We start from the raw sequence: 17445 nt of genomic DNA, 5'->3' as shown, positions 1-17445 counted from the left end.
CTGAGGAATCATCAGACGAAAAACGTTTACGAAACATGCGGCGAACATGTAAAATTGGAGCGCTACAGCGCAACGCAGTAATGAGTTCATCGTCCGGTAAGGACGGATCGACTCCTCGTAATATATCATGACAAGAAATGGCATAATTCGGAATGTAAGCACGCTAATTATGTGCCGTCAATAAAGGATGTTGAAGGAAATCGTTGGCGGCTTTGTCAGTACGAAAAAAGACCTTTAAACTCTGAGGACCAAGGGTGCGAATATCAGTTATATCTGTTAGATTATTATTGTATAAGAGTCTACCTAGTTTCATAGAATGCTGTTTGCTTAAAGGAGGAACGTGGAAGACATAAGGTCTTAGATTATGAGTTTTATAGTTGTTATTGTTAGTATGTGCATAGGGCACATTTGATACATGCGAATTGGAAGAATTAGTAGACGAAGAAGTATCCATATTAGTGGATCGAAGCACGTGTCCGTCTGAGGAGGCTGCCATATTTGGCAGCGACGAAAGAGAAAAAAAAATTTAAAAAAAGGAACCTTGCACTAATACACAACACACGTAGAAAATAAAAGATGAAGAACACTACACAAGTCAAGTACACAATAAATCGAGAAAAATGTCACTTGAAATCACTCGAAATCTGCTGTAGTCCTGTCACAGGTGTACATCCAGTCGAAGAGAAATCAAAAGTTCCCCAAAGCACCACACCAGTGTAAATTTAAGAATCACTTCGGATTCCGCACACCTTTCCGCCCTTCAATTGACATGGGGACCTCTGTATAAGGATAGTGTGTCAACACAAATTCACAATTTGAAATTTAAAAATTCAACTTAAAAATTTCAAGCAAAAATTCAAACATTTTTAAACCCAAAAAATTGAAAACAAAAATTTTGAAATTAAATATTTTTCAAACAAAATTTTCACAGTAAAAGTTTCAAAACAAAATTTTGGAACTAAAAATTTCCAACCAAAATTTTAAAAAGGTTTCATACCAGAATTTTTCAAACAAAATTTCAAACCAAAATTTTGAAAATAATTAATCTAAACATTTTCAAACTAAAATGCACTAAGAATGATTTCATGTTTACCAGTTAATCGTGTGAAACCAAACGGTTTTTAGTTATTTGATTAACAAAGATATACGGTTTTAATGTTTATCAGTGAGTACACAAAAAAAGTTGAACAAAAATATCCAAACTAAAAATGTAAAGCTAAAATTTTCAAATTAAATTAATGAACAAAAAACTTGTAATCTAAAATAAAATTAAACCAAAAAGAGAGGTTCTCAAGCACGATTAGTTCCATACTAAGTAGTTCGACTAACATATGTTTCCTGCAGTAATCAGGCCTAAAGTATGACGCTAATCATACGTCAGAACGTCTCTGCGTAAGGCCTAAAATTTTTAACTATAACATTTCAAACCAAGATTTTTAAATTATACATTTTCAAATAAAAATTTAAACAACAATCGATAAAATGTTAAGGTAAACTTCCAAAAATGTAAGCAGTAAAGATTTGAAAGTGATTAACCAATCGGATTGCATCAAGAATAACTTCTCAGTGATTAACAAATTAGATTTCACCTTCTTGGACAATGAATTGTGACTAATGGGGCGTTTACACTTGGTCGATTTAGTCGCACGGCTAAATCGACTCGCTGCATTTGTGACTAAATCGAAGCAACTAGACCGAATGAGGTCGATGGATGTGTTCAATTGTTTCAACCGAAATTAAATGCTCCTTGTCGACTCGCTCTCCTCTGGTCGATTCGAAATCGACTGGTAATTTTAAAGATGTCCAAGCAAAAAGTAATTGGTACAATTTGCGGTGTTATAGCAAAAGAAAATAGAATCGACCACAGAAACTAGAACGTCTTTCAATTCAGTTGCTAGTCAATTAGTCGCTTTCGATCAACAAGCGATTAAGTTGAAGTCCTGTTTACACGGTCGATTAAGTTGAAAGTGACGTCAATTCAACTGAATCGAACGCAAATCGACTAAGTGTAAACGCCCCATTAAATTCAAAGTGTTGTTGCATATCACTCGATTTTTCGGGTATTATGTGTTAAAATTTTGACTATAGACTATGAGTATTAACAACAATTCTAAGATTCAAAGTGTGAAATTGTTAAGGTTACCTATCAGATTTCAAGTCCAAAGTTTAAAGTTCGATGTAGAAATCAACCAATCAAATTTCAATAAAGATAACTTTTCATCAATAATCTTAGACTGAGTTGTGACTAACGTTCAAAGCATTGCTTCATATCAATCATTACCTATGCACAACATTCAAACTTCGCGCCTCGTACTAGAATATTTACTTATCATAATTCTCAAATTTAAAGGAGGTACCTATCCCATTTTTTAAAAGAAAAGTACATCAACATACTTAAGTCTTAGAATTTACCATGTGCTTAACCATATAATCATATGCTGTAGTTATGTCTCATTAAAGATCAACCTCCAATTTGAATTTTTGGCAATTGTTTACCTTTTGTGAAAGGCAGAACTATCTCTGTTCTGCATCTGCATATCGTAATGCAGATTTTTACACATTTGCATATCAAAATGTAAAATTGTTTTTTGGCCAATAATGTTTAAAATTAGTTGCTATATTTAATATAAAAATTTTAAAAAATTAAGTATATACAGCTCCGTGACATACGACAGTAACATTATAAATAAATAGTATTGTGTACTACTAAGAATTTTATGTAAATAGTCAATACTTCAAATATAAACGATAATAAATTGGAGGAAATATTTCAGCTTTTATTAATTACTTTGTGAAGAAAGTGTGTTTTTATTTTAACTCATGTTTATAGAAAAATATTGTTACTGTCGTATTACACTAAAATGTTCTTAAAATCAATACGAAAAATCATAAACTGTCTTATTTTCGTGGTTCCCAACGTCTAAAGTGTTTATGCTCTACATTTAGTAAATTAAAGAGAGCTGTCGAAGCCGTCTCGGAAACTCCTCCAGGAAGGGGTTTACAAACTGACAATGCAAATGACAGACTATTTACCAACAAAAAAATAACTCAGTAATTGTACATAAAAGGTTGTCATGTTATAAGTAATATTGTATGATCTACTTTTATATTTGTATTATGTGTTTTAACCAAAAAGTTGTAATTGTTCACCTCTGGTGCTTGGGATCCCGGGTTCGATTCCAGATCCCGCCAAGTGAACTTTGTGGTGGACAAACACTGTGTGCGTGGGTTTTCTCGGGGTTCTCCCGTTTCCTCCCACTTTCTCCATTCCACCATTTCATTCATTACTCATCATCACCGTCTCCTTTAGCCTAACCGGCATAATCGTGGGACGTAAAACTCAAAGATTTCATTTCAAAAAAAGTTGTATTTACTATGTTCAAACAGTCCGCTATAAAAACTTTTACCTATCAAAACAAACAGGGTATCTATAGGAGGCTTGACATTTTACTTTTCCCTCCTCTCTTCTTCAAGAAGGCAGATGTCAGCACCGGCTTGGAGGATTTTGGAAAGGACGGCCTCCATTGGAAAGTTTTAATAGAAATGTTTTTGTGACTGAGATTTATATGTAGAATCTACATATAATCTTATGTTGTGATATATGTATTAATCCAAAAGAAACAAAAACGTTGATATATTTCGTTCATAAAACAATTGAATATGTAAAAAGCTATAGTTAAAAAAACTTAAATATTGTTAGTTTTCCTCATGTTTAAAAGTTCCAAAAAACCACCAAAAATGTTTCGCCTTGGGCTATGTAGCTATTTGCGGACCAAGCGCATTGGCGGCAAGGATCGGTAAAATCTAAAAAATAAAAAAAGAAATAAACAAAAAAGTTAAATTTTGTTTTCAATAAAGGAAACCTCGCGCAAAGGTTGTCTCCGGTTTTCGTTCTAAAAAGTACGAAAATGTGTTACAAAAAGTAATTTTAAAAAACGCAAATATAGAAAACGTTTAAGTGCTAGGCACTTTTGTAGTCACAGCTTGTGTAACTAATGATTCTAAATTCCGAACTAGTGAGCAATCCTGCACTGGCAAGCATCTAACACGCACTGCGGTTAATAAAAAGTACCAGTTAGTACAATCCAAAAAAAAATAAATAATCTTAAAACTATAACTATCAAAATTGCTCTACCAAACAAATTTACTCGTAGAAATATGCCTACAACATTTCTTGTCTCGATTACTCTTTTCGAGACAAAAAAGTTTATTTTTTTAAACCATAAAATTCTCAAAAGCGTCTCATATGTAAAGTATATTATTCATCTCTTCCGTAAAAAAAAATATCCTGCTAGTTTATTACGGTAACGACCTTCAGTACTTTAGTAATTAGGTAACAAACAGTATGTTGCTGTTGTTTCCACCATACAGCAAAATGTAACTACATCAGAAAATTCAATGTCAAAGGATGCCTGCACTAAATGCCGCCAACCTTATGGCGTCAAAAAATTCGATAACCAGCAGAACAATACCACAAATCACCTAAATGTTTCAATAAAGAAATAAACTTCTAAAAATTTACAAAATACTAAAAACTTCCAGCAATCAACAAAAAAAAACCAACTATAAACATAAGGCACATCAAAAAGTAGCCGGCGAACACTACAAACGATTTTCAAAATTTCTTTTTTTTAGCGTACTCTGGGATTTTAAATGCAACTATACCAGCATTCTATTCGGTTATTCAATGTTGTGTTTGGTTTCCTTTATATGTTAAATCTATCCTATCACTAATATAAATGTTTTATGATATCAAAACCATCAGGAAAAAATAATAAGTTACCGTACGTATGTTTATGGTGCACCAACGTAAAAAAAAGTTTATCAAAGTGTTGTGTTTTTTTACTTGGAAAAAAATAAATATCATCATTTCATCTAAAAATTAACTTTATCCTTCTCTTCAACTTCGTAACAAATAAAACTAAAATGATCTGTACTGTTGGTATATATTTCTTTTTCAAAACAAAGTTTGCAAAAATTATTCTCCTTAAGTCCCAAAACTGCTAAGTACTCCCTCTTATGGGGCTGGAGGGAGCTAACGCCCAAATAAACCCTAACAGTGCTACCTAATTAATTAATTTAAAATATATATTTACCAAACATACGTTGCACCTTTCTTCGGTTATTGTTTGGTTAGGTTAAAAAATAAACCGTTTGTGTGTGCGTATTTTAATTATATTAAAACTCACACCTCCCTCTATCTTGTGTTGTGCATAAAATAACTAACTAAATAAATTTCTAAATATCAAATAATACTATTCCTAAAATCAGCCAATATGTAATAGGCTGCAAAAACAATAATAAAGGTAAGGGCGGCTCTTTAAAAATCCCGGTGCCAAACTTCTACATAAGTTAAATATTTTTTAATTTTTTATTTACCCCTTTATTCTATACACCGCCTAGCCGTTCACACTTTAGAAGTAGAACCATCCAAATTTACGTTGTTTTCTAGAAACGTTTATCGAATTTTATTATTTAGTAACTCCCCAATTTAAGGAATGGCCCTATGTACTGTTACAAAATTTGAAAAGAGAGCATTAAAGTATACACATGTCCTATAAAAGGAAAAGAATTCTGTACACAATCATATATTCATATAACTTTTTAAATCTCAACAAGGTCAATAACATGAATCGATCACCTTCTACGTGGTATAACGTATTGCTTACGTTTAGATTTTCGTATTTATTTTACTAATAGGCTGAGGATAATCAAGACCAATGAAATGTACAGAAATGTATATTTGGGTCCTAAAGAATGTTTCCGGTTTTGATAGAGAGTTGTGGATAATCATGATATATTGCCTTGGGATGCTAAATCGTTTGCAATAAATCACTTCTTGTTATCTCTTACCGTTTTTATTCTATAGTGATAAAAGTTGCAACCAGAAATGGGAAATTCGAACCATTTCCAGCTTCGATAGAGGGTTAACGAAGGAGATCGACCTATTCTTAGGGCTCTAAATCGACTGTAAGAAACCACTTCTCGATACCTGTTACCGTTTTTGCTCTGGTACCTGTCGACGACGACGGACATAGACATTCAATAAGACTTCCGACACTATGCATAGCATAGGCTGGAAGTGTAAAAAGAGTGAAAGTTGAATACAATGTTGGAACACTGAATTAGTTTTGTTAAACTGCGTCTCACTATTACTGTTTGTGCTCTGTGATGATCAAAACGTAAGAGAAAGCGATATATTTGTACCATTTCCGAATTAAATAAAAGGCAAATGGGGTGGATGGATCTCTTCGTCGATTTGTGGTCGATTCAGTTGAACTGACGTTACTTTCGACTCAGTCGACTGTGTAAATAGAATTTCGAATGAGTCGCCTGCTGGTCGAAAGCGACTAATCATCTGGCAACTGAATTGAAAGACGTTCTATTTTCTGTGGTCGATTCGATCAGATTGCCTAGCAAATACGACTAGATTGCCTAGTGTAAAGTGTAAACACCTGATTCCAAAATGTTTTCTGGAGAAAGGAAAACTGTCTTGGAAATGGCCTGTTTTGATACAGCTGAGATTATTGCGGTTATACATATTTTACATAAAAATGAATGCTTATGGAATACAAAAATGGAATGAATGCTCTTTGTAGGAATATTGCTGCTAGAGAAACAGCACTAGATTTATTCATCAAATGAATTTTAAAATCACAACTGCGAATCTACGTAATAAAATTAAAAATATTAAAATGCTTCGAAAAGGTCAGTTGCAGGTGTGGAAGAAATCCCCCTATCAAACACAGCTTGGTTCATGAAGCTGATCTCTTTTTACGCTAAACTATTCAAGCTCCATTAGAATATACAGGTCTACTTTTGCCGCACCACTAGAAAGAATTGTTGGAAAATTATAATTCTTTCACTAATATCCTTCTTATTATCCCCTAAAAAGTTTCCATTGGGCACCATGAAAACACCTCACTTCGCATAGTTAAAATCCAAAGAGCCTCAAGAAGTAATTGCTGAAAAATTACAATTATTTTACGATTTGCGTATAAATATGGCTTCCGGGTGTGTAGAATAAAATCTACAGTTAAAATACCAAAACCAACCAGTACTAGGTACCCATTGAAAGAAAAATGTTATTTAACCGACTCAGACACGACGAAGCTTGTGAGTCCGCGTGTTAGCGCGGGGGGGGGGGCAGAAGTGACCAGGAGTGCCGTCGATGGTAGATATGCGTGCAATCGAAGATAGTGGAAAGAAGTTGATTTTGGCAATGATACGAGTTTCAATAGCACTTGTCATTGTTTCATACTAGTAACGCTGCACTTGTAAATATAAAATACAGGTTCTGTACTCTGTGCAGAAATATGTTACAGGTGGAAAATAGCATCTAAGAGAGCCATCTTTCATAAGCACTCACTTATTTTATGCATCATAATGCACATGTAATGATTTTACACTAGTGACCCCATACTTGTAAACCTAAAATATAGGTGTATTATTTTGTATTTAGTTCTGATGCATACAGAAATTTGTTCCTTGTAAACATGTTTTTTCATGAAAAGTATTGAATCTTTCCTGTAAATCTTCCAAAATGGAGTGCGCCAAAACAACACCTGCACCCCTTAGTAAAGTGGTAAGTGTTATGATATAACCTGTTCCCGCATCGCTTCTTCAATACAAACGTACATGAATGCTTATTACGTCACTTTTCTCCTTATACAGGATGTTCTTAAAATTAGGCTCTTGATAACATTGTACAGAGTGACCAGAGTAGTAGGCCCCCGCGTTTGCGCGAATGACTCATCCTCACTCTCTTTTATGACCGGGGTGAAAGGTCAATGACCTTGGCCCGGGGTCAATGACCTAGGGGTACCTAGGACCACCCCCTCTAAATTTTGGCAGGGGTACCTTGGCCCACCCCCTAAATTTTGGCAGGGGTACATAGGACCACCCCCCTTAAATTTTGGAAATTGCCAAATCTAAAAATTGGGTGTGGTAGCCTAGGACCATAGTATGTACCTCTATCAGTATTGGGTGTCTATGTCGTTCCCTTTCATGGGTAAAAAATTGCCAAAAATTCAAATTTCGGGGGTTTTTGACCTAATTTATCCCCTTGGATGAGGTATTATTATCCTATATGGTTGTATGGGCGTATACAGGGGTCCATTACCTTTCATAAGACATGGGTATAGTAATGCACCCCTTGAAAAATTTGGGAGGGGTACGTTGGCCCACCCCTTAAATTTTGGAAATTGACCAATTTCAACATTGGGTATTATAGTACCGGACCCTAATATGTATCATGATAAATTTGGGTGGTCCACCTCGTTCCCTTTTAGGGGTACATAGGACCACCACCCCTTAAATTTTGGAAATTGCCAAATCTAAAAATTGGGTGTGGTAGCCTAGGACCATAGTATGTACCTCTATCAGTATTGGGGGTCTATGTCGTTCCCTTTCATGTGTAAAAAAATTGCCAAAAATTCAAATTTCGGGGGTTTTTGACCTAATTTATCCCCTTTGATGAGGTGTTATTACCTTATATGGTTATATGGGCGTATACAGGGGTCCATTCCCTTTCATAAGACATAGGTACATTTGTGCACCCCTTGAAAAATTTGGGAGGGGTACCTTGGCCCACCCCTTAAATTTTGGAAATTGCCCATTTTCAACATTGGGTATTATAGTACAGGACTCTAATATGTATCATGATAAATTTGGGTGCTCCACCTCGTTTCCTTCTAGGGGTACAAAATTGCCAAAATATAAACGTAAGCAATACGTTATACCACGTGTTTGGTTTTTGGTCGATTTTATCCCCTTTGATGATGTGTTATTATCCTATATAGTTATATGGTCATGTATAGGGGTCCATTACCTTTCATAAGATATGGGTATATTTGTGCACTCCTTTAAAAATTTGGGAGGGGTACTTTGGCCCACCCTTAAATTTTGGAAATTGCCCAATTTAAAACATTTGGTATTATAGTACCGGACCCTAACATGTATTATGATAAATTTGGGTGGTCCACCTCGTTCCCTTTTAGGGGTACAAAATTGTCAAAATATAAACGTAAGCAATACGTTGTACCACGTGTTTGGTCTTTTGGCCCAATTTATCCTCTTGGATGAGGTTCTATTACCTTATATGGTTATATGGTTATGTATAGGGGTCTATTCCCTATCATAAGACATAGGTACATTTGTGCACTCCTTTAAAAATTTGGGAGGGGGTACTTTGGCCCACCCCTTAAATTTTAGAAATTGCTCATTTTATATATTTGGTATAATAGTACTGGACCCTAACATGTATTATGATAAATTTGGGTGGTCCACCTCGTTCCCTTTTAGGGGTACAAATTGCCAAAATATAAACGTAAGCAATACGTTGTACCAAGTGTTTGGTTTGACCTAAGTTATCCCCTTGGATGAGGTTCTATTACCTTATATGGTTATATGGTTATGTATAGGGGTCTATTCAGTATCATAAGACATAGGTACATTTGTGCACTCCTTTAAAAATTTGGGGGGGGTACTTTGGCCCACCCCTTTAATTTTGGAAATTGCCCCTTTTTACATGTTTGGTATTATAGTATAGAACCCTAATATATATTACTATAAATTTGGGTGGTTTACCACGTTTCCTTTGATGGGTACGAAATTGCCAAATTTTAGTACAACCACGTGTTTGGTTTTGGCTCAATTTATCCCCTTGGATGGGGTCCTATTACCTTATATGGTTATATGATCATGTATAGGGGTCCATTCCATATCCCCTTAAATTTTGGAAATTTTCCAATTTAAGCATTCGGTATCATAGTACATGACCTCAACATGTATCATGATAAATTTGGGTGGTCCATCTTGTTCCCTTTCATGGGTAAAAATTACTAAAATATAAACATAAGCAATATGTTGTACCATGCGTTTGGTTTTTGGCCCAATTTCTTCCCTTTGATGGGGTTCTATTACCTTATATGGTTATATGGTCATGTATATGGGTTCATTTCCTATCATAAGACATGGGTACATTGACGCACCCCTTGAAAAATTTGGGAGGGGTATCTTGGCTCATCCACTCGGTTTTAGAAATTGTTTTAATATAAGCATTTGGTATCATAGTACAGGACTTCAATATGTACCACTATAAATTTGGATGGTCCACATCGTTCCCTTTCATGGGTAAAGAACTACCAAAAATCGAATTTCGGAGGTTATTGACACCTATTTAGCACGTTATATGGTTTATTACCTTTATATGTTTATGTTCCCTTTTAAATTTGGGAATTATCAAATAACAAAATTCGGTAAACGTTTTCTAGGACCCATTGGTGTTCCTCTTATGGCCAAATATTCAAAATTTAAATGTTATTGACCGGCTTTATTATTGAATAAGTACAGGATTTATTACTTTTTCATAAGACACAGGTGTATTTGTGTACCAATCTTTAATTTTGGGAGGGGTACATTTCTTATTGTCATATCAATAATTGGTAATTGTTCTTTGGGTAAATCATTATGATCACGTGATCAGTTATTGACCTATGATGGGATTAGGAGTCCAGGACATTGGTACATTGAAACTTTGTAGGATAATTTGAGAATGCGTCATTGGTATTGATTATTACAGCCAAATATAAACGTAAGCAATACGATGTACCACGTGATTGACCTTGATGAGGTAGTGTACAGGGATACATAGCTAACCTTATTGAATCTTATGACTCATAGTCTTAAGGGAATACATGCTACAACACTGGCAAAGTTATTGTTGATGCAATTTGATTGGTTGATCACTATCTTTCGTGCAATCTGATTGGCTGATCACTATCTTTCGTGCAATCTGATTGGTTGCTGATTTTCAAATCTTTGCTGTATTCAGTTTTAAGTTTTGTTTAACATTTAAAAATCTTGGTTTCGTTCAACATTTTGGACTCACTGATAAATATGATCAAAAATGTTTATTTGTTAATCGAATAGTTAAAAACCGGATAAAGTTTGACGGTTAACCGTGAAACGTAAAATTTTTTTAGTTTGAAATTTTTTGTTTTAATTTTTTTGTTTCAGAATTTTGTTTGAAATTTGTTTCAAAATTTTTTGTTTGAAAATTTTTTTGTTTGAAATTTTTTGTTGCAAAATTTTGTTTTAAAATTTTTTGTTCGAAATTTTTGTTTTGAAATTTTTCGTTTCAGAAATTTGTTTGAAAATTTTTTTTTTGTAAATTTTTTGTTTAAAATTTTTTTGTTTGAAATTTTTTTCGTTTCAAATTTTTGTTTAAAATTTTTGTTTGAAATTTTTCGTTTCCAAATTTTGTTTGAAATTTTTTGTTTCAAAATTTTGTTTGAAATTTTTTGTTTCAAAATTTTGTTTGAATTTCTTTCGTTTGAAATTTTTTTTGTTTGAATGTTTTTCGTTTCAAAATTTTGTTTCAAAGATTTTTGTTTGAAATTTTTTGTTTCAAAGTTTGGTTTGACATTTTTAAAGTTTGTGCACTCATTAGTAAAGAACCGGAACTGTTAGAACTAAAACCTCTGGCAACATTGTGGTGCAATAGTACACGTCAGAACATAGGGTTGTACTTGAAATGAAAAAAACACAATTCATTGAAATGGATCATTTTATTACACTCCACATACATCCATACCAGATAGTGGTTCTGGATATTGTCGATACAATGTATTTTGAACTTCTTGCACTAGTTTGTCTTTAGCATATAATTTTAATTCCAGTTGAAGTCTTTTAAGGTCTATTGCAATATCAATTGGTGGAAACTCAATGTCCATTTGATCACAAATAAACTGTTTATCAATACAGGTATGCACCCACGAACGATGTTGACAACCATCACAATATCTAGATACATGTTGTACAATATGCATAACACATTTTTCAAAATAGTACTTTTTCAGGAATATACTGGTTTTGTTGCACACTTCCACTGCATGTTTCACACACTGAAATACGCTGATGAATTTGTTCCATTCTGTTTCCGTTAGATACACCATGTTGCGAGGGACATGAAATGTACTCTTTTTACGTAACAGCACCATCTTCTCTTCGAGGACTGTACGCATAACCACTTCATGATTTGAGCCTAATGATTTGACTATGGTCACATTTAGCTCATCATGAAAATAATCGTTCATTTGGTCGATTCGTGAACATAATATTTGCCATTCTTCACAGGTCAGTTGTACACCAAATTGTTCTGCTTTGCCCAATCGAATCACAGGTTCAAATGTTCTAGCACTGATACCAATCATCACATGTTTTGTTTGAAATATATTTATTGGATAATAGCTTGCGAAGATGAACTCTTTATCGTTAGAAGTACACATCTTTCCTCCTGAAAAGCACTTGCTCAAATGATTTCGTGGGATGACAGTGTATTGGTTGATTTATAGTTATTACTGACGTCATTGGTAAGGAATGTGCTGACGTTTGAATTCATGGTTTCATCACAGTTGCTGACGTCATGCTGACCAACCAAATTCATACAACTATGTTTGATGTGCTGACGTTTGAATTCATGATTTCATCACAATTGTTGACGAATCCGGCTGTGTACTAAATTCAAATTGATGACTTCGACCCAAGAATCCTTTGTAACATAAAGATACAGATCCTGTATTTAAGAAACGCAGCAGTTCTTCTTGTTTTGATGCCTCCATGGGAAAATATCTTGCTGGTAAAATTATATTCTTATCATTTTCAAGCTTCACTACGATTCTTAATCCAAACTTTGTAGGTATCATTTGGCTAGCTAAGATTCTATGAGGTACATTCTGTTGTAAATCAGTAATCTTGGTAAATGATTTCATCACATCACGTGTGTTTAGAAACTGCAGACAAGTAGCCATGATGACGTTATCATGAATACTAACTCGAACGATACTTATATATGATGCAAAACTGATGACGTTGCATTATCGTGTTCTGACGTGTACTATTGCACCATGTTCTGACGTGTACTATTGCACCACAATGTTGCCAGAGGTTTTAGTTCTAACAGTTCCGGTTCTTTACTAATGAGTGCACAAACTTTTAAAAATGTCAAACCAAAGTTTCAAACAAAAAATTTCAAACAAAACTTTCGAAACAAAAAGAATTTAAACAAAAAAATTTGGAAACGAAAAATTTCAAAACAAAAAATTTCGAACAAAAATTTTTCAAACAAAATTTTGCAACAAAAAAATTTCAAACAAAAAAATTTTCAAACAAAAAATTTTGAAACAAATTTCAAACAAAATTCTGAAACAAAAAATTCAAACACAAATTTGAAACAAGAGTTTTCAAACAAAAACTTTCAAACAAAAAATTTTCAAACTAAAAAATTTTACGTTTCACGGTTAACCGTCAAACTTTATCCGGTTTTTTAATTATTCGATTAACAAATAAACGGTTTTGATCATATTTATCAGTGAGTCCAAAATGTTGAACGAAACCAAGATTTTTAAATGTTAAACAAAACTTAAAACTGAATACAGCAAAGATTTGAAAATCAGCAACCAATCAGATTGCACGAAAGATAGTGATCAACCAATCAGATTGCACGAAAGATAGTGATCAACCAATGAAATTGCATTAACAATAACTTTGCCAGTGTTGTAGCATGTATTCCCTTAAGACTATGAGTCATAAGATTCAATAAGGATAGCTATGTATCCCTGTACACTACCTCATCAAGGTCAATCACGTGGTACATCGTATTGCTTACGTTTATATTTGGCGGGGAATAATCAATACCAATGACGCATTCTCAAATTATCCTACAAAGTTTAAATGTACCAATGTCCTAATCCCATCATAGGTCAATAACTGATCACGTGATCACAATGATTTACCCAAAGAACAATTACCAATTATTGATATGACAATAAGAAATGTACCCCTCCCAAAATTTAAGATTGGTACACAAATACACCTGTGTCTTATGAAAAAGTAATAAATCCTGTACTTATTCAATAATAAAGCCGGTCAATAACCTTTAAATTTTGAATATTTGGCCATAAGAGGAATACCAATGGGTCCTAGAAAACGTTTACCGAATTTTGTTATTTGATAATTCCCAAATTTAAAAGAGAACATAAACATATAGAGGTAATAAACCATATAACGTATTAAATAGGGGTCAATAACATCCGAAATTTGATTTTTGGTAGTTCTTTACCCATGAAAGGGAACGATGTGGACCATCCAAATTTATAGTGGTACATATTGAAGACCTGTACGAAGATACCAAATGCTTATATTAATCAATTTCTAAACTGAGTGGATGAGTCAAGATACCCCTCCCAAATTTTTTAAAGGGTGCATCAATATACCCATGTCTTATAATAGGGAATGGACCAATATACATAACCATATAATCATATAAGGTAATAGGACCTCATCCAAGGGGTGCACCAAAATACCAAACACGTGGTTGTAGTAAAATTTGGCAATTTTTTTTACGCATGAAAGAGAACAAGGTGAACTACCCAAATTTATCATAATACATGTTAGGGTCCAGTACTATAATACCAAATATATAAAATGAGCAATTTCCAAAATTTAAGGGTGGGCCAAAGTACCCCTCCCAAAAAAATTTAAAGAGTGCACAAATGTACCTATGTCTTATGATAGGTAATGGACCCCTATACATGACCATATAACCATATAAGGTAATAGGACCTCATCCAAGAGGATAAATTGGGCCAAAAGACCAAACACGTGGTTGTACTAAAATTTGGCAATTTCGTACCCCTAAAAGGGAACGAGGTGGAACACCCAAATTTATCATAATAATACATGTTAAGGTCCGGTACTATAATACCAAATATATAAAATGAGCAATTTCTAAAATTTAAGGGGTGGGCCAAAGTACCCCTCCCGGGGTGCACAAATGTACCTATGTCTTATGATAGGGAATAGACCCCTATACATAACCATATAACCATATAAGGTAATAGAACCTCATGCAAGAGGATAAATTGGGCCAAAAGACCAAACACGTGGTACAACGTATTGCTTACGTTTATATTTTGACAATTTTGTACCCCTAAAAGGGAACGAGGTGGAACACCCAAATTTATCATAATAATACATGTTAAGGTTCGGTACTATAATACCAAATGTTTAAATTGGGCAATTTCCAAAATTTAAGGGGTGAGCCAAAGTACCCCTCCCAAATTTTTAAAGAAGTGCACAAATGTACCTATGTCTTATGATATGGAATAGACCCCTATACATAACCATATAACCATATAAGGTAATAGAACCTCATCCAAGAGGATAAATTGGGCCAAAAGACCAAACACGTGGTACAACGTATTGCTTACGTTTATATTTTGACAATTTTGTACCCCTAAAAGGGGACGAGGTGGAACACCCAAATTTATCATAATACATGTTAAGGTCCGGTACTATAATACCAAATGTTTAAATTGGGCAATTTCCAAAATTTAAGGGGTGGGCCAAAGTACCCCTCCCAAATTTTTAAAGGAGTGTACAAATATACCGATATCTTATGAAAGGTAATGGACCCCTATACATGACCATATAACCATATAAGGTAATAACATCTCATCAAAGGGGATAAAATCGACCAAAAACCAAACACGTGGTATAACGTATTGCTTACGTTTATATTTTGGCAATTTTGTGCCCCTGGAAGGAAACGAGGTGGACCGCCCAAATTTATCATGATACATTTTAGGGTCCTGTACCATAATACCCAATGTTTAAATTGGTCAATTTCCAAAATTTAAGGGGTGGGCCAAGGTACCCCTCCCAAAAATTTAAAGGGGTGCACAAATGTACCTATGTCTTATGATAGGTAATGGACCCCTATGCATGACCATATAATCATATAAGGTAATAATACCTCATCCAAGGAGATAAATTAGGTCAAAACCCCCCGAAATTTAAATTTTTGGCAATTTTTTATCTATGAAAGGGAACGACATAGACACCCAATACTGATAGAGGTACATACTATGGTCCTAGGCTACCACACCAAATTTTTAGATTTGGCAATTTCCAAAATTTAAGGGTGGGTGGTCCTATGTACCACTAAAAGGGAATGAGGTGGACCACCCAAATTTATCATAATACATATTAGGATCCTGTACTATAATACCCAATGTTGAAATTTGGCAATTTCCAAAATTTAAGGGGTGGGCCAAGGTACCCCTCCCAAATTTTTCAAGGGGTGCATTAATATACCCATGTCTTATGAAAGGTAATGGACCCCTGTATACGCCCATACAACCATATAGGGTAATAATACCTCATCCAAGGGGATAAATTAGGTCAAAAACCCCCGAAATTTGAATTTTTGGCAATTTTTTACCCATGAAAGGGAACGACATAGACACCCAATACTGATAGAGGTACATACTATGGTCCTACGCTACCATACCAAATTTTTAGATTTGGCAATTTCCAAAATTTAAGGGGGTGGTCCTATGTACCCCTGCCAAAATTTAGGGGGTGGGCCAAGGTACCCCTGCCAAAATTTAGAGGGGGTGGTCCCTGGTACCCCTAGGTCATTGACCCCGGCCAGGGACCATGGGTCCTGAGGCAGGGACCCAGGGGCCAAAAAGTGAGGCAAAGTGACCCCATTACTACTGACCAGAAATTCATAATCCCTATTTTTTCCTTTTTTAAAAGGAAAGTTTACCAATTCCAAAACCGATTCTTCTCCTTTCATTCGTTCTCATAATAATTAATTTGAGCCTCACCTTTCATAAGTCCCGCTACTAAACAAAACTTAACCAATTGACTAAAAAAAATATCTTCACCATTAGGAAAACTCAATTCACTGGCGCCTACTAATACAACGAAGGAGACTCCACCGATATAGACTACCCATACCGGATGTGACCGATCCTTAATTAACTGATAAATTTATTAACTAACAGTGATATCACTTCTGCCCACTTTGAGGGAAATAATAAACTGCTTTTGATCCAGCTTAGTTGGGACGAAACTACAGTGTTATTACCATTATGAGTATATTCACAAGTTTTTCATAGTGATCTTGGTGTATCATAATGTTTAGTGTTTTCTAGTGTCTATACGATATCCCCACACGTGTCAGTGTTATACTGCCGACAAATATCTCTCATTACAATTGTGTAATTTCTAAAATAATATTCCAGATTATTTTTTCCAGTGTGGGATGTGTAAGCATCCCCACATCACGGCAGACGCATGTATCAACTCAACACGTGCTAGTGATCAAACAACCTAGCAGACAAGAAGCCGACACGAAGGACACGCCCAAAGAAGAAGGACCTCACGGAAGGACCCGAAGAGGACAAATAAAAGGAGGACCAGCGAGGGACCCAGCATCAGTCGTCCAACTGATCAAATCACCTACACTGCCCTGAGGTCGCACTGGACTAGGGGTACATCTATCCTTCCCGAGGTCGCATTGGACTAGGGGTCCTTTCTACAACCAAGCCTCGCGAAGCTGCCTTCAGCTGAAGGGGCTATCCTTCAAGACTC

This window comes from Thermobia domestica, chromosome 2 (assembly GCF_964235325.1).
Source record: "Thermobia domestica chromosome 2, izTheDome1.hap1.1, whole genome shotgun sequence".
Classification (NCBI taxonomy): Eukaryota; Metazoa; Arthropoda; class Insecta; order Zygentoma; family Lepismatidae; genus Thermobia; species Thermobia domestica.
This window is presented reverse-complemented; position numbering follows the sequence as displayed.